Here is a 25,399-nt window from a genome sequence, read left to right as displayed (position 1 = left end):
TTCCAGAAAAGGCATTTCTTCAAAACATTTCTTCCCAATAAAGTTTATATTATTGCCAGATAAATCTCTAGAAAAAAGTAAAGGAGAGATATTGCCTGAATTAGCTATTAGATACCTAAATAGTAGAAATAATTGGTAGAGGTTGGAATGATAATATTGAATACGTAGCTTTAGTCTAAACTCTGAACCTTAGGAATTGGGATTTGAACCTTCCAGAGCTCGTAAACCTGCCCTCCCCTCCCTGAACAATCTCACCCTCATGATCTTTATAAAGAAAATATACAACTATAGATCTTGATAAATTTTGAAGATAATCTTTTCTGAGAGAAGAATTGATTAGATGACATTTCGTGGCCTCATCAAATTTAAATTATAAGCTGAAAGCTTTTATCTTTATATTTAATTACAAATTTCTAGTATGAAAAAGAAATAGCCTCACACTTACACACCTTCCTGGCTTAGTTCTGTTTTTCTAGGCCAATTCAATACCAGAAGAAATAAAAGATCTCTTTTCACATAACTAAAAAGAAAGTTGCTACTTTTTAAAATTCAGAACTTTGAACTAATTCAGAACGACACTTCTATTGTTTTAGCAGAAATTCGTTTTTTATTTTACATGGCTTTAATAACCCATGAATTTAATTGCTTCAGTTGTACAGTGGTGGGAAAACAAAAAACCAAAATGGTACTGGATTTTTATTTGAAAACACCCATTCTTGTCTAGAGTTCCTCTTATTTCCATTGATTCCAGCTTAGTCCCTCACTATTCACCTAGATGAGTATAACTGTCTTCTCACTGGTGTTTCCATTTCTAGTCTCTCCCTTTCTAATCCATCCTGCACATTAACACTCTGGAAGTGGTTCTCCAGTACCGGCCAGCATCACTTGGGAACTTATTGAAGATGCAGATTCCCAGCCCTACTCTGGACCGACTGAATCAGTAACTGTGGGGGTGGAGCTTGAGTTTTAACGGGCTCTTCAAGTGATTCTGTTGCAGGCGAAAGTTTGCCCTACAGCACAGGTGTGATAACATGGTAGCCTGGCATGTTATCCTTGGCTTGGCCTTCAAAGCCCTAGAAGATCTGGCTCTAATATTCTGTTCTTCCTAGCTGTACTCCACAGGCACTCAAGGTATTTTTACTGTATTTTGCCTTTCCCCACGCTCCTTTTGCAAGATTATTCCATCCAAGATGTCTGTGTGATGATCCCTAAGGGCCCTTCAAGGTCGTCTTCAAACAGCATTGCTCTAGTAACATCTTTGCTGATCCAACTTGAAGTGTCTTTTCCCTCTGCTGTGTTCCAAAACCAATTCATATTTCTCATTGCCCATCTCCATTTCTTCTTTTTGATACAGTTATTCTTGCATCCTATTTCCTCTGAGCATAAACTCCTTGAAAGGATGGATGAGGTCTTGCTCACCTGCACTGTCTACCATGTTTAAAAGTGGCACATGAACATATGTAAACTCAAATATTTATAAAATAAACAAATAGCTGGGGAGTAGAGGGAGAAAAATAAGTGTTGTAAAGGAAATGTGGTTTTATTATTTTATGGCTCCCTCTATGCGCCTCTGCAGCACTGTCTTCTGTTTAGTACTAGTGCATTGTGGTATGAGCTTGCATGTTCATTTTCCCTGTGAGATCATGAGTTACTAGAGGGCAGAAGCCATGTCTTACCCATATTTGCGCCTACAATACTAGCGACAGTGCTTGGCATATTCTTTTTTAGCTTGTTTGTTGGTTGGCCTTTTTTAATGAATGGGAATACTTAGGCCGGCATGGAATAATTAGCTTACAAAGTATTTCACAGCAGAAAGGATGAATGACCTAATCGATTGAGCAGTTAGTTACCTCATTTGTCTTCCTCCTGTTTGTAAGGTTTGGAACCCAGATGGCGAGATACCCCAGAAGACCAATTCAAAAGTGCTTATGCCCTGAGGCTTGAAAAGTTTCATAATTCAAAGGACTATTTTTAGTGCCTCATGAGGCTCTTTCTACCCACTTCCCTTAAGCCTTCTATATTTTCAAAAAGCATCTATTTGCTAAAAAGCATCATTAATTAGCTTCAAAAAATTAATGACACACACATCTCTGAATGCCATGGACAAACAATAAGAATTGAGTTCTTATAGCAAAGGACATCTCCTTTATCTCTAAGTACATGGAATCACTAGGCAAGTGTTTCTTCCTTGGCCAGGAGGCTGGAGAGATCTTTATTTTGTAATTAGTGAAGTTAGAGGCATTTCTCATAAGCTTATTTGGTGTAGACATTTCTAAGTATACCACTTAACCATCATTTTAAACATTAAAATCCTGAACACCAAATCTGCTCTCCTGGTAACTTAACATGTTCATAACAATATTGTTTACATAGTTCATCTACTTAGTTAAACATTTGATATGTAAATGTTAATCTAATTTAGATTAAATTATTGAAAATTTCTGGGTTAATAGCATTCAAATTAATGTAAGTGTTCCATATTTTCTTGTCCTTTAGGAGACAATTTGAGGTTAACCTGAATGCTTCTCATTTTACTAAATTAACATTTTAAAACCTTTTCTGTAAAGGCAGACAGTAAATATTTTAGGCCTTGCAGGCCACAGACAGTCTGTCTCGCATATTCTTCTTCGCTTCTTTCTTTTCTTTTTTTTGTTTACAGCCCTTTACAAGTGTAAAAAGTATTCTTAACTTATGGGCTGTATGGAAACATACCATAGGCTCTATTTGATCCATGGGCCCTAAATTAAATGTAAATACAGGCAGATGATATATGAATACTTATATAACAAGGTTCATATGGGTGTGTATAAGTACTCAGACATTATTACCACTTTTCCTCTATAACTGGAGACAATTTCCTACCTATATCTTGTTTATATGATTAAAAAATTGAAAATGCATTGAGGATAATAAATGCTCAAGATAGGCTGGAAGCCCTATCCACACTTACAGAATTGTAGCATTTTATTGCTGGGAGAAATTGTAAAGATTATCTAATCTGAACCCCTATGTATCTTATAGATAATATAACTAAAAAATTATAAATAAAAACAATTAACTTACAAAGACTTGAGGAACAAAAGACGTTGAAATGAGTCCTTATGAATTTCTTTTAACTTATTGTTACTCAAGATTCTGAAAAATAAAAAGGTTATTTCTGGATCAAAAGGCAAAATAACTACAATTATTTACGACACAGAAATATATATGGAGAAGCCTGGACAGAAAACGAAAGCAAACATAAGAGTTTATAGCCAATGATACGGAGTTAACGGAGGAAGCACAAGAGGACTTCAGGATAGCACAATTAATATCCTCAGAGAGCTGTAAGCAGCCAGCACATCCACTGAAAAGAATGAACTCAGCCTTATACAAATGGAGTGTTGTCATTCATAAAAACAATGCTCAGTATATGCGCAGCAGAAATGACAGTTGAATAAATTAGAAAACTGAGCGATCTGGCCAGAATTCTCCATAATGAAAGAGGAAGGGAACAGGAATGAGCCACAGACAAGCCTGACACCTGGTCTGCCCAAGGAATGTGAAGGCCTTTGCTTTATCTAGTCTCTCAGTAACGACGAGGGACATGCTTGGGGTTAGGGGTGGGGAGTGAGGGGAGTTTCACTCATTTCCTACATGTGAGGAGCAGAAAGGCACAGGGCCAGTGCCTCCAAGAACGGAGCGAGGGAGTGGTAGAGAGCCAGTACGGAAGCAGCTCTGCCAAACGTCAACGTGGGTGTCTCTTGCAGGAGACTCCGCGCTCCTTGCACATGACATTAGGTGGTGCCCCCTTCAGGAGCCTTGGGGATTGGAGGAGGTGCTGTGTTGCCTTGTGAAGCCATTTCCATCAAGTTCAGCGTTTGAAATATTCTGCTTTTGCTCAATGTCTGTTGGCCACATATTTTTATAACCGCATCTTGTAGCATCATTCTACCCCAAAGCTTAATTCTTTACTCATAGCATATGGCAAAATATTACGGCCCAGAAACTCAACAACTAAGATCAGGGACTGTTCTCAGTTATAAGGTAGTTCAGATGACACAGATATAGTTACCTTTAAAAACAAACAAACATGAAAATAAAAACACAAAGACTTTAATTCCAACAAACAAGTCTTGGAGTCCTAAAAAGGCATCAAAGACCCTGGCCTCAACTTGAAATTCACCACATTATAAGGAACAGCAGTGATGGCCAGAATGTGTATGCAGCGGGAATGGTCAGGGGTGATGCTCTGATTCATTGTTTTCTCACCTCCCTTTCTCACCTCACGCTTTCATATTTCCATAGAAATGGTCCAGAAAGAAAAAGCAAAAAAACTGCCATGTCCAACAATGTTTATAGTAAACCTTTTCATAAATGTAAAACATTGGAAAAAATTGTACCTCCCTAAATCACTTAAAACTGTATGCGTATTTTCAAATCACATATTTGTTGCAGATGTCATTCACATCACTACTTAGAAGTTATAACCAGTTATTAGATCTACCACTATAGCTCGTTTCTTAGTATGTTAAGAGAAGCAGATCTATTACTATATCAATAGCTTTAAAAAATATTTGAAAACTTTTTTTCAGTAATAGTTTTCCTTTATTTTCTTATATATTTTTTAAATTTATTTTTTATTGTTTTTCTATTTCATTTAAAAACATAGTCCCCAAGAACAGAGGCTTCTGCCAATCACCAAAGAGACTAAAGGAAAAAACAAAAAGTTGAAGAAATCCTGCTCTGGGGAGCCTATTGACCCTACGTTAGAGACCTCTCCCGCATAAGGTAGAAATCTCAAGCTGACTTAGAAATCTTCAACACTTCCCAGATTCATGCTATTGTCTACAAGATCCCAAACACATATTATTTTTTTAAAAAGTAATGTTTAATTTTTACCTTAAAAATGTGTAATGTATATTTCTCATGGCTCAAAATTCCATAGGTATATAGTTACACAATCCAAAGTTTTTTCTCCTACACCATCTTTCAGACTACCCCGTTCTCTCTACTCCTTAAAGAAAACCAATCTTATTTATTTCTTGTGCTAAATGACTTCCGTTTTTCTTACAAGTTTGGGAAATAAAATTTCCAATTCAGACTCTATCATGAAAAATATAAACTATATATAATTTCAAAGAAATTCATAAGTTAAAAAAAAAACACCTGCCTGGTTCTAGCATTTTTTGTTACCAATAAGATATCTTAGAGGGTGATCATAAACCCTATTTTTAGATTACTATGGCTAGTAGGTCTCTTATTATTAACTCAGAGGTCGTTTATGACATCTATTCGAGTTGAACTAATAATATGACACACAAACTTGTCATAAAAAATGCCAGTTAATTACTTTGAATGTAAATATTTTTCCCAAACTACTTGTGTACCTAAACTGACTTTTATACAAATTGATTTTAAAAAGATAAAAGAAAAATAGGCAAAAAAGGACAGGGCAAAATCAGAGAAGAAATATAAATGTTCAATATTTAAAGATTTCTTAAAATTGTTGTTCTCTTACAATTGTCCCCATTTCCCCCCCCACTGCTCTCCCCTGCCCTGCCCACCCCCAGCCCTCTCCCACAGCCAACCCCCTCCATGTTGTCCATGTCCATGGGTCATTTACACTAGTTTCTTCACTAGACCCTTCCCCTTCTTTCCCCCCTTTTCCCCCTCTCCCCTCTCCTCTGGTCACTGTCAGCCTGTTCCTTGTTTCCATGTCTCTGGTTCTACTTTGCTCATTGGTTTGTTTTCTCATTAGGTTCCTGTATGAAGTGAGATAATATGGTATTCTTCTTTCACCACCTGGCTTATTTCACTACGCATGATACTCTTCAGTTAAATTTACAAGTAATCAGAAAAATTCAAATTCAGATGGGACCCCTTTTATTCACTCATTACATAAGCCAAAAAATGGAGACTATCAGTGCTGGAAATGAATGCTGTCGTGGCCTACTACTGACTGGAGCATAAGTTGGCACAACTTCTTTGAGGGCAGTTAAAATGTTATATCAGTATAGTCTTCACCCCAACAATTTCATTTCTAAATATCTATTCTGCAGAAAGCCTGTCCATGTTCACAAAGATGCATGTACAAGAATGTTCATTGCAGCAATACGTGCAACAGGAAAACTAGACGTAATCTAAACATCCATCAATAGGGGTATTTTTAACTGTAACACACCCATCCTGTAGAATATTATGCAGGAGTTTAAATGAATTGGTTAACCAGGAAGGAAACAAATCTAAGACATAGCAAGAGGTGGAAGGACCAAGTTGTTGCCATTTATGTAAAAAAAAAAAAAAATGAAAATCATACAACATGCCTATCGTGCTATCAGTATGTAGGCAAAGGCACGGGGAAAGGTCTGCAAGGGCACACAGTAAACAGCTCAGAACAGCCTCACCTTAAGGGTGGGGGACGAGGGCGGCAGCGAAGGTTTCACTATACCTGTATTTCATTTTTATATACTGAGAATATAAACATGTATTACTTGTTACAGTGAAGAATAAGGTTAAATTGATTCATTTTAAAGAGGGCCTGCCAATTTAATTTTTAAAATAAACACAGACTTGGAATCAATAGAGGTTGATTTATGATATGGAGGTGAATACCTTTTCTCAGAGCTACTGACCTCAAAATTGGGGACTAAGAAGGATCTTACAGTGCAGTCAGGTTTGTTCGTTTGTATTCATTTTTGGAGAGACTATACTCACAGTTTCTCAGTTGTATGGAAGAACCTCCATGAATACTTATCAAGGTAAGAAATAGAGTTGCCTTTTAAATTGCTGCAAAGAAACACAGTTAATATCTTTAAATAGGCAGGAAAAGAACAAACAGTAATTAAAACAGTCATGGCAAGCTTGTGGGGATTAATCAAATGCAGAAAATACCAGCTTTCTAATTTCCACAGCTATCAGCTTTCCCAGTCTGCACAAATTAATAAAGACATAATGTGGGGCCCCTGGCACAAACCATGAGGCATCTCCTCAGAACCTCAATTTATTATCTAGGCTAGGTAATGCCAGTTAATTACTTTGAATGCATTTTCTCCCAAACCACCTGTGTCTAAAATGACTCCTTGTACAAACCAATGCAAAAATAATAATTCAACAGAAAAATTTATCATTATCAGCAAATTAACATAAAGAAACCTTGTGTCAGCCAGGCCACAGCAAAACTTTGGGTCAGTGCCCTCTGTGGGAATCTTTCCAGGTGTTAGAAAGATAAGGGCAATTAGAAATGAGAAGGACTGATATGGAAAGATCTCACAGACATATTTGACAAGGAAAAGCACAAATCACTGAGCAAGGAGTAAAGTATTACCTCTTTAGGGGGGAAACTGCAAAAGAAAAGGAAAAGAAGAAAGAGAGAGATTGCAAGAACAGACACATGCCAAAGTGGTAACAGGAGTGGCGGGAAGTGCTGCGTGGGATTTTCACATTTGTCCTGTGTGTTTCTGTGACTTTATAACACCAACACCAACAACACAGGGAGGCTGTACCCATGAATTACAAGTGTTTAAAAGAAGCTGTGAAATTCCCAAGGTTCAGTCTCAACCACTAACTCCGTGGGTGACTTTGAATCTTCACCTTTAGCTTTGTCCTTGTCCCTCAGCGACAACTTACCTATCCAGTTTATATGCGCGTTTCCCAGGAAGGTGAGAAAAGTCAAACGGGTCCCTGTCTGTCCCTCTGCACAGTGGACACTTCCACCCAACCAGAATCCTTCTGGTTGCTTTCGGCTCCCCAATAAAAACTGCCCAGTCTGAACTTGTCTCCTTCAGTCTGGCTCTCCTCTCCAACTGCTCTTTGTCCACCTCGTACACCACTGTGGTTCTCCTCATCACCCAGGACAGAAACTTTACAGGGTCGTATTTGATTTTTATCTTTCCTGTACATCCCATTCCCCAACTCCAGCCAGTTACTACAGCCTGTCGGTTTTTCTTTACACTGTTCCCAGGATGTTCTTTCTCCTCCTATCACAACCACTCTTCTCGCTTTACTGCTAGATTTTGCTCAAGTATTCTACTGGTCTCCCTGAATCAGGCTTTCCTCTTGAGATCGCTCTACATATGGAATTTAAAATAACCCTCTTATTTTTACCACCTGTCTCTCTCACTTGAAAACATTCAGGGGCTCTCCCAGTCTCAGTGCAATTTCCAAACTCCTAGAGCCAAAGTTTTTCATAAGCATATTTTTCACCGCTTCCTAAACCAATTCTTGACAGCAAGACTAGCCTAATAAGTCCTGATCGTTCCTGCAGCCATGCTGCTGCCAAGACTGTACGCATTATTTTTCCTCTATGTAACAAACCACAGGCACCTTTAAGTCCCAGTTAAAGTTATAGCTTAGCCATGCAGTCTTCCGACTTCCATAGGCCAGTGACTACAGATTCTGCTGAATTATACCACCTCTGGCCCGTATCTTTTTTAGTACTTAACTATATATCATCTCCCTTTTTAGTCATATTCCCTTTCTTCCCACCTGTCATTGTCATGTTTTATAGACAATGTCATACATCTGTGGCTCCCATAGTACTTAGCCCTGGCTGGACACAGAATGGGTGATATATTTAGAAAGCCAGGTGGCAAATGTGAGTTCTGGGTATAACTGCATATATGATAGGCACTGACATATGTGAACTCATCTAAATCTCACAACAATCCTAAGAGATGATAACTATCATAATCTTGACTCTACGGATGATGAAATTGAATCCAAACACTAATATATGGCATAACTGCATTCAAACTCGGGCACTCTGGCTCTAGAATCTCTTCTCTTATCCAATTTGTTGTATCACCACCAATGAGATTCGGAGAGGGCCACGAAGCTGTAAAGAGGATGGCGTAAAAGTGGGCGGAGAGTAGAGGGTTAAGGAATGAAGTGATGGGGCTAAAGAAAAATCACTAAGGAAAAATGCGGAGGAGGAAACAATGGTAAGAAGGAGAATGAAGATAAGGAATAGATGACAAACAAAATATAAAAGCAGGAAGTAGTCAGTGTGGGTTTGAGAAGATGAGGACGGCTCAGGGAGACCAGGAGGAGAAGGCCGGCAGGTCAGGCATGTTGCGGAGAACAAAGGATGAAAGGCAATTCTTACAAGGTGGTGAAGGTGTCGTTGTACGTGTCGGGGTCTGGCACAGGCACTCTGTGGAGCTTCTGCGTTGGGCCGAGGCCAGAACAAGACAGCGTCTCATTTTGGCAGGAACAGAGCTCACATATATTGACGATGGTATTCTGTTCAGGCATTGGAGGACCGACCTCAGATGACACTGCTTGATGGGCCCTGATAAACTGCTTGTCCCAAGAGGGATCTGTTATCTCAGACCAGGTTGGCTGCTGAGGCTGAACAGTCTCTGGATGTCGAAGTGTCTCCTCAGGGTGTTTCGGAGGAGCTGTGGCCTGCTGCAAGGGTGTCGGATGTTCAGCCTCCACGATAGCTCCTGGCTTTATGATGAGGTCCAGGTTCAAATGTAGGCCTGTTACCTCAGGCCAGAATGGCTTCTGGGGCTGAACAGTCTCTGGATGTCGAAGTGTCTCCTCAGGGTGTTTCGGAGGAGCTGTGGCCGGCGGTGGGGATGTCAGACGTTCAGCCTCCACAGTAGCCTCTGGTTTTACGGTGAGCTCCGGGTCCGAAGGTCGACCTGTCACCTTAATATGTTTATTATACTTGGGAGGCTGAGCTGGAAACTTCTGCAGGCCTGTGGAAGGGTCTGCATTGTTCCACGGGTAAAGAGGCCGTTGGAGCAGAGCTGAGCTGTCTTGCTCCTTCATAGCTTCAGGAGGTTCTCTCGTCTCAGGGGCTTTTGGTTCCTGAGTTAGGATCTCCTGAAGTGTTGAAAATGTTTTTCTGTCTAGGAAGTTGTCCGTTGTCAACTTTGCATCATACATTGGCGATGCTTCGGCCAGCAGCCACAACAGCTGCAATTGTACAACAATCAGTGGGGCCCAGAGGTGCAGCCCGGACATGCCAGCAGAGGTCCGGGTGACACAATGAGCAACCCAGGAAAGCTGGGGCACAAGGAGTGACCCGGAGGGGATGGGGCACAGTGAGTGACCTGGGGGCCCAGGGCACAGTGAGCGATCTGGTGTCGGGAGCGGGGGTGTCTGGGGCAGCGCAATGAGACCCAGACAAATGAGGTGCAGGCGCACGCACTGAGCAGGAGCCTACAATTGGCAGCCATGTCACAATTGGCAGCGTGTCACAGTTGGCAGCTGTGTCACAGTTGGCAGCCATATCATGCACGTGCCCCTTAGCAAGAAAGCACCCCTCCCCCACCTCAGGTTCCAACCTTTAGGCAGTTATATTAGTCTGGGGTGAGAGTACTACAGAAGAGCCAGCCTTTTTCTCCAGAATCACTGGGGACCAAGGGGTCCTTTTTTCTGCAGAGAGGACAGCTCCCTCCTGACGGGCCTCCCCTTCCCCCTCACAGTGAGGCAGAACTGGGCTGCACACCTGGCGGCCACGGACGCCAGCAGCCAGGGGCGGTGGATGCGGGCGGTAAAGAGGGTGGGAAGTTGCGGGGGCAGAGGTGCCTGCTGCAGAGCTTCCCAAGGAAGCCACAGGGCCTGGCATCCCAGGAAATTCCCAAGTGCTGGTCAAGCTCCTGCAACCTGAACTCCCCCTTAAAGCTGAAATCTGAGTGACATTCTTCTGCCCTTTGGCTACACTGCTTTTTAAAAAGTAGCTGACCTACACAATGAACATCAGTGTGGGTGGCTGGGAAGGGGACACACTTTACAGTTCTAAAATGTTGTCATTTCCTGGAAATTCTCAGAATCCACGTCTGATTCTTCACTTGCCACTCTGTTAGGTGGGGGCTACCACTGAGTCAGGGACGACTCCAAAATTTCTGCAGATGGGCTTTGATAGTGAGCAATTCACTCTGGGAAACAGGGTCTGAAACCCAGTATACAACCCTTTACAATGGTTGGGAAAAGGTGCCCCTCCCACTTGGCTCAACACGGCCATTAATCTAGAAAAGCAATGACGGCCGTTTCAGAGGTCAGCCCTGTGCGCACATGTGGAGAAGACACTCCGGTGTGAAAGCCGGCACATTAAACCATTTTCTTCAGACACTATAACTAGCACCCAATTTGCTTCCTTCACAGCCCCTTTTATATTCTATTTTATAAATTACTGTCTGGCACAACGTCTGGCCCATAAACTCCAAGAGAGAAGAGCTGCATCTTATTCCCAGTGTCTAGCACATAGTACTGGTTTCTAAAGGAAACTGATTCCAGGATTGGCCTCATGCAGCGATGACTCTCTTACTAGAATTAGGTTTCTGAAAATTTAGCATCAGTATGGAATCCCTTCCTCACATAATTTGAAGGAAGACAGGCTTCTTCAAGCCCAGGACGACACCAGAGCTTTTGTTTCTGTAGCCATCAGAGGTTCCAAATTCAAAATTCCACATAAGTATTCTCAGCAGGCTCACACAAGTGAAATGAAAGAACTATTCTATTTCAACTATGAGTTAATTTTTCTTTAATTAGCAAATGTTTGATTTCAAGGTACTGTCAGTACTTTACTAAATACCTATTCTAAATAGGTTTTCTAGACCAGCCTTCTCAGGGTACTGGAAAAATAGGTCATAAAACCTATAGGCTGAAATAACTTTGAATTTTATCAAGAAAAATAAATAAAAGCCTTATTCAGCCAAGTACCTCTACCTTATGCAAAGCAAGATGATTTTGATTTTGTACTAACAAGTTGGCAGCCATACAACAATGTCATCGGAGTACTTTACATACCCATTTAAAGTTTTCTCCAAAAAAGGAAAACACTTAATCTCCAGTGAATAAGACTTTTTAAATCTATAATTTTAGAAAATTAAGCTAGTGACATCAGTCAATGTCTTTGCACCATCAACAGCTATATTAGCTACAAAGTACTCAATAGATGACTAGAGGAATGAGTTATTTCTTATACTAGGAATTTAGTATGTTAGTACTTAAACCATCATTCTAGTCTATAGAATGAATATAAAGTACCAGTAAAGGATATTAGTCTTTTAGCCTTGACACTACAGCAGGATTCCAATCTACCAACCACATTTGTTTATGTGCTTTTGGAGTATCTTAAACCAGCCCTAGAATGTTTTTACTTACAAAGCATACACACATACACACATTTACCTGACAGCCTTCTTCCAGCCTTTATTGTCTGGAAGTACACGTCACAAAAAAACAAAAACAAAAAACTAATGAAACTGGTGTTTAGCCTAGACAACTCGCTGTCATGCACTGTTACTCAACTTGGCAAGTGGACATTTTCTAAAAGTTGAGAACACCAAGTGTGTTATCCCTTTATCTTAATCTTGAGGAATACTGTGTCTCACAAAGGTACACATCCAACAAGTTAACACCACATCCAATGAACAAAAATGCCTGGCAAGCAACATGAAATAGCAACTCAAAGCATACTAAGTCTGCTACTCAAAACATTCACTGGTCAAATTGCCTATAAAATCTAATTAGATAAAGTTTTAGTTTCCCAAATACAAAATATTTAGAACTATGGCACTCACAGAAGAATGATCAAAACTTCATCTGTTACAAGTTATCACCTACTAACAATCATTTATCCAACCAGTCTTTGATGAGCACCTGCTACTGCTACATGCAAAACATTTTGCTAAAAATGTAGGGGACATAGATTAACATAAGGAAGTAGAATCCTTAATTTCATATAAAGACAGGACAAGGTATATACAAGGTAGACTGAATGTCGTTAAGAAAAATAAAATGTCATGTGTGCCTTTTAAAGTAAACGCAACCACAAATTGTAATCTCAGTATATACACAGCTAACAGTCCTAAGTATTGTTTGCTAGGCCTTCAAAGGGAAGTGAATGTCAGCTTCACACTCATGATCTCATCTAACCCTAATTACTTGCCAAAAGAAATAATACTATTGCGTTGGGTGGTCAGGTTTCAACATATGAGTTTGAGGGAGAGGGACACAAACATTGGACTGCAACATTTCAATTTTGGACTTCTATACACCAAAACTGTGAGAGAATAAATTTCTGTTGTTTAAGCCAAGTTTATGGTACTTTGTTACAGCAGTTTGAGGAAACTAATAGACTCCAACTACCCCTCAGGAATGGTTTTGAACTCCAGTGATTAGTGCGTATGAGAAATCTTCTCTCATCTCTTGATTAATAAAAAGTTAGCTCACATGTCCGGCCAAGATGGAGGCATAGGTAGACACACTTCACCTCCTTGCACAATCATAAGAAGGGTCACAACTAACCTCAAAACAAAGAACAACCAGAACTGCCAGAAAATCAAACTGTATGGAAGTCTAACAACTAAGAATTTAAAGAATAAATATTCATCCAGCTGGGTAGGAGTGGCAGAAATGGGGAGGTGGGGTGAAGAGGACACGGTGTGGCAGTGGCAAGGCAGCAGCAAGGCAGTGGTGGCGGCTGGTGGAACGAGTGGTCCCACACTCACACCTGGGGAGTGATCCCAGCCCCAGGCCAGACCCTGAAGCGCAGGTTCCCAGCGCTGGGAAAATAAAGCCTCATAGATTCTGGCTGTGGGGGTGCGCGGGAGAAGAAACCACCCATGTCTGTCTGTTCAGAGGGCCGCTACAGTCCTAGAAAGCACTCAAACCCACCTGCTCAGGGAACCACCACCAGGGCAACAGCTAGAGGGGCACCAGTCATATATGGAAAGTGAGTGAAGTGACTGGAAACCGGGCGAGTGCTGAGCAAGTAGCATTGTTCCATCTCAGACCCCTCCCCAACATACAACGTCACAAAGCAGTGGAACAGGTTGCCCCGCCCTGGTCAATACCTAACACTCTGCCCCTTACAACGTAACAGGTGCTCCAAGACAGAGAATTAAAGCAGCTCTACCTAATACACAGGAAAAAACACAGGGAGGCTGCCAAGTTGAGTAAACAGAGAAATATGGCCCAAATGAAAAAACAGAACAAAACTCCACGAAAAGAACAAAGTGAAACAAAGATAGCCAACCTATCAGATGCAGAATTCAAAACACTGGTGATAAGGATGCTCAGAGAATTTATTGAGCACGGCAAATAAATAAGAAAAGAAATGAAGGCTACATTAAGTGAAATAAAGAAAAGTCCACAGGGGATCAACAGTGAAGGGAAGGAAACCAGGGTTCAAATCAATGATTTGGAACACAAGGGAGAAATAAACAGCCAATAGAGAGTCCCAAATAAGTTGGACCCAAAGAGGACAACACCAAGACACATCATAATTAAAATGCCAAAGGTGAAAGATAAAGCGAGAATCTTAAAAGCAGCAAAAGAGAAGATGAGAGTTCCCTACAAAGTAGTTCCTGTTGCAGAGGATGTGCGAGAACCAAACAGTCGGAGACAATCAAATTAGAATTTAAAAGGCCTTTATTAGCTGGCCAGTGACTGCCCACCCGTCCACAAGCCGGATTTAGGTGGACAGCCCCGACCTTAGGGATTGGGGGGTTTATAAAGCATTTCAGGTACATTCTTGTTCCTGCAGGTGCAGAAACTTGAACAGAAATACAGCTTGTATAAACAAAATATTTCCTACTATTCCCCAGGTCATTGCTCAAAGCAATAGGTCACTGCTCAAAGGAATAACAGTTAGGTTAAGTTCCTTGTTCTGCTTGGTTTAAGCATACAACTCTGGGGGTCTGGTTCCTGGGACCCAAGTTCAGCTGATTACCCTACTGGCTAGACATCTAAGAAATACTCTTTAACATTCCGCACTGGTTGTAATGGACAGTTCAAACCCTTGAATCCTGAGCTTCGAGGGGGACATAATGACTTCTAAAAACTAATAGCTTGACAGCTTGGATACGCCGCCTAATATAATTAGCGAGGCAGTTAATTATACAGGGACCAATAGCTAGGGTAGAAGTAAAAGGAGAGGACCTGTGAGCACAGAAGTGTAATGACCCAAGGGGACATGGAGAAAAACCGTTCATACCAATTTTCTTCTTCTTTTCTGTCTTCCTCCCTGTCTTGTAACCGCTTCCGAAGCTGACTGAGACTGTCTCTTATTACTCTGGAATGGTTAGTATAGAAACAACAGGCTTCCCCTAAGGCTAAGCAAAGGCCTCCTTGTTTGAGGAACAATAAATCCAGGCCCCACCTATTCTGTAGGACTACTTCAGCAAGTGAGCTTAAGGAATCCTCTAGTTTACTTACACTATTTTCTACAGTGGCTAAATCTTGGTCTATTTGGGTGCTAAGATCTTTGAAGTTTTTATTTCCTGTTGTGAGGGCTGATGTTCCTATGGCAGTCGACTGGGCTACCCCTAAGCCTAGGAGTACTGGGACTAGGGTGGGAGCGCGCTTGTACAAGCTGAGCCCTTCAAGTCCTAAATGTTCCCTACCCTGGCTTCCAGAATAGTAATAGACCTGTGGCAAGAGATGTACCAAAATACAAAGTTCAGGGGAGCCAGAAGAGGCCTCAAGCAGGAAGAGGAAGGAAGAAACACATGGCGGTAAACCACTCGTGCAAGCAAACCAGGTGCCTGGGGGAGCCACTAGGACTGCCTCTGTTACGTCGCTAGGGGGCAGTATAGTTCTCTGAGCACCGGAGTCCTGGTAAGGGGAAGCAGATAACATAGTCTGAGGATAGAAAACAGGCCCCCTGACCTTCAAAAGATCCTAAAGTAAGTCTGGGGGACCGACCCCACGAGCAATGGCCAGGCTGCTGGCTTAATTGAGGAAGAGTAAGGTTTTTGATGTCTTCCTCTCCTGTCCCTAGACTGCTGTTCGCTCCCAACCTGACATAGTAAGGGGGTTCAGGGTTTAAACATAGTCAGCAGTCTTTTGTCATATTAGGGTGGGATTGGTTCAGGAACTGGAAAACAGTGTGTAGTGTTCTGTAGATTTGTTTTTGTCCTTTTTCATTGGACGGGGTAGGGGGGGTCATGGTTTCCTTGGTCGGGGTAGAACCCCGACCTTCCCTACCCTCCGTCCTAACATTAGGAATTGGTGGGGGCGAGGACACTTTCAGCCGTGAGGGAAGACCTAGTTCAGCTATGGGCCCCACAGGGAGACTTAGTTGGGGGAGACAGCGCTTCTGGATAGTGAATAACACTCCCGGATCTCGGCCAGATACATAGAGACGCAGGCCCCAGGTTCTTCCCCCTTCCCAGTCATCTTGCCTGGGGGTGCGGGGCCATAGCTTGAAAGGGTTGCAAGCCCCCACAGAGCACTCCCTCGGACTAGGGGACGATCAAAAGCAAGGGAGGGGTCCGTCTTCTTCCAGGGTGCTAAGGTTACACAGTCCCACTTAGGGCAGAAAAATTCCCCTTGGTTCTGGCACTGGGGGGACTCTGATAATGGGCACATATAGACTTGGACTGATTGTAGTTTCCTTTCCCCCTGTAGGGTCCCGCACCCTGGCCCAGTTACCCTGTTAAGGACTCCAGTGCTGAGGTGGGCGCCCATAGGACTTGGGGGTCTTTCAGCCCATCCTTGCCCCCAACTACCGGGGTACAACTTGCTCCCGAGGAGAGTGCAGAGGTCAAAGGAAAACACTGGGGTCCCCGGGGTACTGATTTGGCTTACTAGTGCCCCATCAGTGGTCCTAGACACTTGCCAGGGTAGTTGGTTAAACAGTAAGGGTTTCCTATGGCAGAGTCAAGGGAGAGGAGGAAAAGGATTAAGGGGAGCACCGCTGCAGCTGCACCTGAAAGGGGTGGTCGGAGCGCCATACAGTCCATTCTTCTGAAATCTTGCCCGTGTCACTGGCCGGCTTGACCTGTGAACGATGAATCCAATACTTCTTTCCTGCTACTTTTACTGCCATTGGGGTGCTCAGTACCGCCTGGTAAGGTCCAGTCCACCGTGGCTCTAATGTTCCAGGGTCCTGCCGCTTGACCCACACGAGATCCCCTTGCTCAGCGAGTGGTCCTTCTGTATTCCCTGCGATTGAAACAGGGCGATTCACCCGAAGGAGGGAGTGCAGGTCTCGAGTGCGCTCTGAAAAAGCCTGTAGGGACTTAAGAAGCTCCTGGTTAGTGATAGAAGCAGAAATGTCTAGTCCCAATTTAGGCAAGAGCGGTGGTGGACGACCAAACATAATTTCATAGGGCGTGAACTGCTGGAAGTAAGGGGTACAGCGAGCCCTTAAGAGGGCAAAGGGAAGGAGTCCTAGCCAGTCTCCGCCAGTTTCTAATTTCAACTTGGTTAATGTTTCCTTAAGGGTACTATTCATTCTTTCTACCTGTCCTGAACTCTGGGGCCTGTAAATACAATGCAACTTCCATTCAATACTTAGTGCTTTGCTGAGTTGTTGGGTGATTTGGCTTATGAAAGCGGGCCATTATCGAACCCCATGGCTAGAGGGAGGCCAAATCAAGCAATTATTTCCTTTATTAACATTTTAGTCACTACTAAAGCTGACTCTGATCGAGTGGGGTAAGCCTCTACCCAGCCCAAGAAGGTATCTACTAGGACTAGGAGGTATTTGTACCCTCTCCGTGCTGGTGGAATTTCAGTGAAGTCGATCTCCCATTTTTCTCCGGGAGCATCCCCACACAGGCGGTGGCAAGGAGGTTGGGGGTCCTTGGGGGCTGGATTGACTGCAGCACACTGGGGACACCGCCGTCGGCTCGCCTCCTTTATTTCCTGAAACAACCTGGGAATGAAGTAAGCTGATTGGAGGAGTTCAGCAAGCTTCGTCCCCCCCAGGTGAGTGCTTTGATGAATTTGCCAGATTAGTTCTCGCCCAAGGGCCTCTGGGACTAGAATGCGAGTGTCTGGGAGGTGTTTCCAACCACCTTGAGTGTCCTGGGCCTGCATTCTGACAGAAATTTCCTGATCCCTGGCTGAATATACCGGGGGCCGGGCAAGCACCTGCGATGGAACCAGGGTCAGGAGTTTTAGGGGCCCCACTGGTCGTAGGGCCGCCTTTCTGGCCTCTCGGTCTGCGAAGGCATTTCCTTGGGCTTCCGGTGTCTGCGCTGCCTGGTGCCCCTTGCAGTGAATTACAGCAACCTGCTTCGGCAGCCAAATAGCTTCAAGGAGATCAAAGATTTCTTGGGCGTTCCTTATACGTTTTCCCTCTGATGTCAGAAGCCCTCTTCCCTGATATATGCTCCCATGGACGTGTACTGTAGCAAAGGCATACCGACTGTCTGTGTAGATATTTACCCACTTTTCCTTTGCCCAGCGAAGCGCTTGTGTTAACGCAATGAGTTCAGCTCTCTGGGCAGATGAGCCAGGCCCCAGAGCTTGGGCCCAGATGATGGTGTCGCTTGTTACAACAGCTGCCCCAGCGTACCAGACTCCTTCCTGGATGAAGCTGCTACTGTCAGTGTACAGGATCGCAACAGGATTAGTCAGAGAAAGGTCTGTGAGATCCGCTTGGTAGTTGGTGAGGGCAGTGAGTACATCAACACAGTCATGGAGAGGTTGGTGTGGGTCATCATCTGGAAGGAGGGTAGCAGGGTTTAGAGCCATTGACTGCAGGAACTTGACATGGTCTGGATCGAGGAGCAGAACTTGATATTGTACAATGCACGCATTGGAGAGCCATCTGTCAGGGGTACTTCTCAATAAAGTCTCCACGGCATGTGAAGTGATGACCTGTAGCTCCTGTCCAAACGTTAGCTTCGTAGCCTCTTTTACTAGCTGTGCTGTGGCAGCTATAGCCCGTAGACAACTGGGCCACCCAGTGGCTGTTGGGTCTAGCCGCTTAGAAAGGTAAGCTATAGATCACTTCCAAGGTCCTAGGCACTGCGTGAGAACCCCCTTCGCTATACCCCTATTTTCTGCCACATATAACTGGAAGGGCCTGTCAAGCCTTGGTAGCACCAGGGCAGGCGTGGTGATGAGCGCCTCCTTTAGTGCCTGAAATGCCCCTTCCTCTGCCTCAGTCCATACTAAGGCCTCTCTTGTTCCCCCTGTGCAGGCATAAAGAGGCTTAGCTAGTTCTGCAAATCCGAAAATCCATAGGCGGCAATAGCCGATGGCCCTGAGGAACTCACGAACTTGGCACTTGGTAGTGGGAGCCGGGATCTGTAAAATGGCCTGGATTCTTCTAGGGGACAGGGTCCGGCTACCTTCCTTCAAGGTATACCCTAGGTAATTGACTTCCTTCTGGCATAACTGGGCCTTCTTGGCTGACACCCTGTACCCTGGGTGGGCTAGTAGTCTTAGTAGTGCCTCCGTCGCCTCCCGGCAACGGGATAGGTCGGCCGCTAATAAGATGTCATTTACATATTGAAAGACTGTGATGTGTGGATTGTCCTCTCGGAAGGGGGCAAGATCCCTGCTGAGCTCTTCATCAAAGAGGGTTGGAGAGTTTTTAAAACCCTGCGGCAAACGAGTCCATGTTAATTGACCTGATTCCCTGGTGTCGGGGTCAGTCCATTCAAATGCAAAGAGGGGCTGACCGACTGGAGCCAGGGGTATGGAGAAAAAGGCATCCTTTAAGTCTAAAACCAAAATCCGATCAGGAGGCAAAAGGCTGAGAAGAGTATAGGGGTTGGGCACTGTAGGATGGACAGTTTCAACCCGTTTATTGACTTCCCTCAGATCTCGTACCGGGCGGTAGTCCTCAGTGCCAGCCTTCTGAACTGGGAGGAGTGGGGTGTTCCATGCCGACTTGCAGGCCTTTAGGATACCGGCTTCCTGCAGGCGCCGAATATGAACCACAACTCCCTGCCGGGCCTTTATTGGAATAGGATATTGCCTCTGCCGGCAAGGTACCGCATTCCCTAAAAGAGTTACAACAACTGCCGGGACATGAGCTGCCAGGCCCGGGGTGGGGTGGGGGTGGGGGGGTTGTTCTCAGCCCAAACTGTTGGTATGTCTTGTTGCCACTGAGCCAGGAGGTCCGAGGGCTGGGAGTGTGCCTGGTCTACTAAGAGGAGGTATTCTTCCCCAAGCGGGCAAGTGACCATAACTGAGGCAGGGGCAAGCCCAGGGTCACTTCCGGCTCCGCCTGATGGAATGAAATTGTGGCCCTCAGTTTGTGGAGAACGTCTCGACCCAGGAGGGGAAACGGGCAGTCAGGCATAACAAGAAAGGAATGGGTGACTGTGTGGCTGCCAAGGTCCGTTATTCTAGCCTGGGTCCATGGATATGATTGATCTTGGCTGTGGCCCCCTGAATGGGCGTCTTTTCCTGGGATACAGGACCGTGCGCTTCTTGAAGTACTGAGAAAGTTGCACTGGTGTCCACAAGAAAGTCTATATATCGGCCCCCCACTTGCATTCATACCCTGGGCTCCTGGGGGCCTATAAATGCGGAGCCCTGGCTCCATCAGTCCTGAGTCCTTTGAACCAGGACTGACGTGCAGGGGGCCAAAGTCTTCCGTTTGGGGCACTCGTTCTTCCAATGGCCTTCCTCTTTACAGAAAGCACACTGGTTCTGACCCAAGGGGGGTCTGGTCTGCCTTGACCTTTGGCACGGGGGCCCTTCTTGGGTCTGCTGCTTTTCTTCATAGGCTCTCCGGCCATGGTTAGGAGGACTCGGGCCATCCTTTTATTCAATTCCCTAGTGTGAGAAACGCTCACAATAAAAACTGGGACACAGGACTTAAGCAGTAAAGCGAGGCCTTTATTCACGAGTCTACAGAGCCGGGCGCACCCTCACAGCCAGGAGAATGTGCGCCCCAAGTAGACAAAGGAAACTGGTTTTATAGTCTTAGCTTCCCCACCCTGAAATTGCCACCCTAAAGTGATTATCTTTTCCACCCTAAAATTGCCACCCTAAAGTGATTATCTTCTCCACCCTAAAATTGCCACCCTAAAGTGATTATCTTTCTTGCCCTAAAGTGAGAGCGATTAGCTTCCCCGCCCTAACGCAATTAGCTCCCCCTCCCCTCTCCTTCTTCCCCTTTCTCCATTACTGGTTACTCAGGAGTTACAATCTAACACGGTTATCTAAATGCCCCTTCTGTGCTTTGTAGATATGCCAGTGCTGTCAACTCCCTTCTTAGAGACCCTCTAATTACATTTGCCCTTAAGACCCTTTAATTACATTTGCCCTTTGCTACCAATGACTCTTTACTGGTTTGGGAGTCACTATGTCCTTGTTTCTAACACTAAGATCTTCTCGGTTGTTAAAGACGCGCTGGGCGATTTCTACTAACTCAGTCAGGGGCTTTCCCTCAAACCCCTCCAATTTCTGTATTTTCTTTCGAATATCAGGGGCCAACTGGGAAGCAAAAGCAATATTCAGGGCCCGCCTATTCTCAGGTGCCTCAGGATCAATGGGAGTATAAAGGCGATATGCCTCCTGAAGGCGCTCAAGAAAGGCAGCTGGTGACTCATCAGGACCCTGGCTTACCTCAGTGACCTTTGAGAGATTGGTAGGCTTTTGGGCTGCTGCACAAAGTGCACGAAGGAGAATCTGGCGGTACCGGCCTTATTGTTGGGATTCCTGGGAGAGAAATTATTTTCAGAAACCGTCACTGCCAGGAAAGGGAGGCCGTGGTGGTCTGGCCCTGTGCAGGGGTTTGCTCTTGATTATTTTTCTTCTTCATCCAAAGAATCTTCGCCTGGACACATGCTTATTGCTAACCATTCCCCTTTTTTTTCTGTTAAAATTTTCTGCTGGCTGTTCAACATTGTTTCTCTGGAAGGTGAATCCTATCCAAATGCATATTCAAGGATGGGAGGCAGGCTACCTGTTTCTGTTGGGAGGTACAGAGAAAAACCATGATCCGTCATTCCCCAGCATTCCTCTCTGACCCGTGATGGCCCAATGCCCTCGTGCCTCAGCTTTCCTCTCTGCTGGATTGGGCTTGGCTTCCAGCATCTTGTGTTATGTCATTATTGAGGCCCTTCTCTGTGCCAGGATCATCCTGGAGATACAAAGATGAGTAAGAGCCCTGACTGTGTAGGTCAGTTGATTAGAGCATCATCCTGATACTCTTAAGGGTGTGGGTTCAGTCTGTGGTAAGGACACACACAGGAATCAAGCAATGAATGCATAAGTAAGTGGGACAACAAATCAATGTCTCTCTTCCTCTCTTTCAAATCAATTAAAAAAAAAAAAGAAAAGAAAAGATGAGTAAGAGGTGTGGCCTTCAGGAACTTGCAGCCCAGTAGAAGTGAGCAAACAGGCCCAAGCCCCAGATAGTAGCTACAGAAAGAGATCTCTTTACCATTTAATATCGATGTACTCAACTCAGCCTGAGCCTGGTTCTCTTCTCCTCTCTGAGTATTGCGTGTGTGTGTGTGTGTGACAGGGAATTCTTTTGTGTTCAGCTCTTCTGTCCTGATTGTCACTAGCCACCTCAGCCATCCTGGACAGGACCTGGGTCAGTGGGCATGTCACAGAGCCTGGCAATTTTCCACACAGCTTTTGTTCCATATGCTTGCAGATTCTGCAGATTCACAGAGGATATTAATTTCTGTCCCTTTCCATGAGTGCCGGCAGCCCCATTCTCTATTGTATATTGCAGGATGGTCACTTCCCAGGACAGCTGACAGTGGGGACAGCTACTCCTGGTGGGGGAATGACTCCACCCCCTTCTGGGTGCGTTGGGAACACAGCATGCGTTACACCTGAAAATGCGGTGACCCAGCCCCAGCCTCCACTGCCTCAGTCTTGAATAGCACCATGAGGCGACGGCAACAGCCCAGCCCAGGTCATTTTCACAGTCTCCTCGCCAGTTCTAGGTGAACGCCTGGCCTGCTCCAGTTTCTTCTCCCCTCTGAGCGTTGCCTGCACATGACTACACAACTTCCTGAGTGTGAGAAGTGCTTGGATGGGACAGGACAGTCCACACCCATGCCTAGTATGAGAAGCATTTCTCAAAAGGACAGGCAGTCTGCAGGGTACAGCTCTGCTTCCACAGATAACCTTTCCCAGCCTCGCAGGGACCCTGGTTCCTGGGAGCCACAGCTGTCTCCGCTGTCGCCATAGCTACAGGAGCATTTGCTTTACATCTTAACAACTGCAGGAGACGCAGAGTGAATTTGTCCTCAAATAAAAGGCTATCTTTGCCAGAGATGAATTTGACTCTGGTGAAATAAAGACCTGCTTGAAGTTTTTAAAATATAGGCTCCCTCTACCCTCCACCCACTCTCTGCCTTTCCCGTTGAGGTTTCAAAAATCTTGTGAACTTTTGGTTAGCATTTAATCTCAGAGCGCCCTGCGTTTTCCCTTTGCTATGGATTGAACTGTGTTCCCCCCAGATTTATATGTTGAAGTCCCAACTCCTAATATCTCAGAACAAGACAGTAGTGTTTGGAGAGAGGGCTGATTAAAGAAGTGATTAAGTTAGAATGAGGTCATTAGGCTGGCCCCTAACCTGATATGATTGTTGTCCTTATAAGAATAGAAGATCAGCCCTGGTTAATGGGGCTCAGTGGATTGAGTGCCAGACTATGAACCAAAGGTTGCTGGTTTGATTCCCCATCAGGGCACATGCCTGGTTGTGGGCCACGTCCCCAGCTGGGGGCACGTGAGAGGCAACCGCATATTGATGTTTCTCTCCCTCTCCTTCTCCTTCTCTTCCCCTCTCTAAAAACAAATAAATAAAATCTTAAAAATAAAAATAAAACAGGGCTAAAAAAAAAAAAAAGAAGAATAGTAGATCAGTACATAGACCACACACAGGGAAGACCACGTGAAGACATAGGAAGAAGACAGGCATGTACAAGTCAAGGAGAGAAGTTTCAGAAGGAACCAACCCCGCCAACACCTTGATCTTGGACTTCCAGACTCCAGAATTATGAGAAAACATATCTCTGTTGTTTAAGCCACCCAGTCTGTGGTACTTGATTATGGCAGCCCATGCAGACGACTATACCCTCCCCTTTAGCAGTCTTTTCAAGAAGCCCCTCCTTTTTTAATACTGAGTGAGTCTTGGGACCTACCACATATCTACCTGCCTACACATGGGGACTGGTCTGGAGAGTCTAGAAGGGAGCGTACCACATCTGTTTCTACTCTCTGTCTGCAAGGACATCTTTGTCAACTATGTTCAGGAGGGACATGAAGGTTGTGAGGACAGAAGGGAACACCATTCTAGCCAGGCATAAAAACTGCTTCCACTCTGGTCCTGGCTGAGGAGAGGATATTCATTTCTTTCGCATCCACAAGAAAAGCCACCAAGTCCGACATTCTAAAGCTGCCCTGTTCATTATGGGAACCACTGGCCACGTGGGCCTATTGAGCACTGGAAACCTGCTGGAAAAGTAAGGTACATTAAGACTTAGTTGAAAAAAGAAAAGCAAACATCTTATTACTAATTTTTAATATAGATTACATATTGAAATTTTTGATAGATAGGGTTAAATGAAATCTATCTATAAAATTAATTCCACCTATTTCTTCTTACTTTTTAATGTGGCTACTAGACAATTGAAAATTACACAGGTACCTTGCATTGTCTGTCTCATGGGCAGTGCTGCCACAGAGGGGGCACAGGCCCGGCCACCCAGCCACCCGCCAGCTCTCCCATGGGTCACAGGCAGCCACAGCACACTTAGGGCCTCGACTAAAGATGGGGGGTGTCTGAGTCTCTAGCCTCTGTTGCAGGAATATCCCGGGAAATACACAGCTTGTGTCAGCCTCACTGAATGGCGACCTCTAACCTCTGCCCTTTGTCCTTTTGTCCTTTTATGTTGCGATGATCTTTAGCTACTCAGACCTCAGACCTCTGACCCCTGCTCCATCTTGGTTAGTGCTCTTGCCTCTTTCTCCCTCAGCTCAGGGATTTCAAGAACAGACTTCTGGTTCCCTCTCCTCAGCCTCTCCTGGGCCTGAGGCTGCCCGACATGCTCACAGTTCTCCACGAGAGTCGCTCAGGACCCTGGGGCCTGGGCCCTGGGCCCAGGTCACCTGGGGCTCACTGAGCTCTGATCCCGGGTACATGATGTTGGCCTCAGCCCTTGGGATCAGGAGAGAAGGCTAGGAAAAGAAGGAGCCCCCTTCCTTCAAGGATCCTGTGATCTACTTTGAACTCATCCCATGAACAAGACCAATGCAAGGTCCCGCCTCCCCAGCCAGACTATTTAGCCACCTGCTGACCCCATGGAGGCAACTCTGCCAAGCTGCTGTTCTACACAGATAAGTCAGCGTCCATGTGATACACTTTTGACGCCCAGGGGAAATGTTGCAAATACTGAGAATGTGGGAACTGAGGACATGGAATTAATTAAGAAAAATAAATCTAGCAAATGTGGAAATAACAAAGGGAGAACAGGCTCTTCTGGTGGCTACTCTGGGGAGCCATGAAGATGAGAGAGGCATGGGGTCCCTTCAGACTCCTGCCTATGACTATCCTATCCCCAGATACTCTGCTCTTAGGCTGTGGGTCACACCTCTCTCAAGACCCTCCTAGACATGCCTCCCGGGTTCTTGCTACCGTACCTTTGTCCACACTGTTCCCTCCTCCTGGGGTGCCTTGCCCTCCCATGTCTGCTCTTTCAAATATACAATCCTTCCTTCAGTCCAAGTTCAAATACTACTT

The 25,399-nt window shown here is 44.7% G+C and overlaps 1 long non-coding RNA gene across 1 annotated transcript; it reads right to left on the bottom strand.

Moving 5' to 3' along the window:
* On the bottom strand, positions 1-9,227 carry LOC149998004 (uncharacterized). The gene is made up of 4 exons (XR_016514043.1): positions 9,086-9,227; positions 6,697-6,768; positions 3,064-3,135; positions 1-67 (listed from the first exon to the last, which is right to left on the bottom strand). It is a non-coding gene; the product is annotated as an uncharacterized LOC149998004 (long non-coding RNA).
* Between the last annotated feature and the right edge of the window lie 16,172 nt (positions 9,228-25,399).

Source organism: Furipterus horrens, unplaced genomic scaffold, assembly GCF_987537825.1.
Source record: "Furipterus horrens unplaced genomic scaffold, mFurHor1.1.pri manual_scaffold_11, whole genome shotgun sequence".
NCBI classification, from domain to species: domain Eukaryota; kingdom Metazoa; phylum Chordata; class Mammalia; order Chiroptera; family Furipteridae; genus Furipterus; species Furipterus horrens.
Note: the sequence above shows the minus strand (reverse complement) of the source record. Positions and strands in the feature narration are given on the sequence as shown.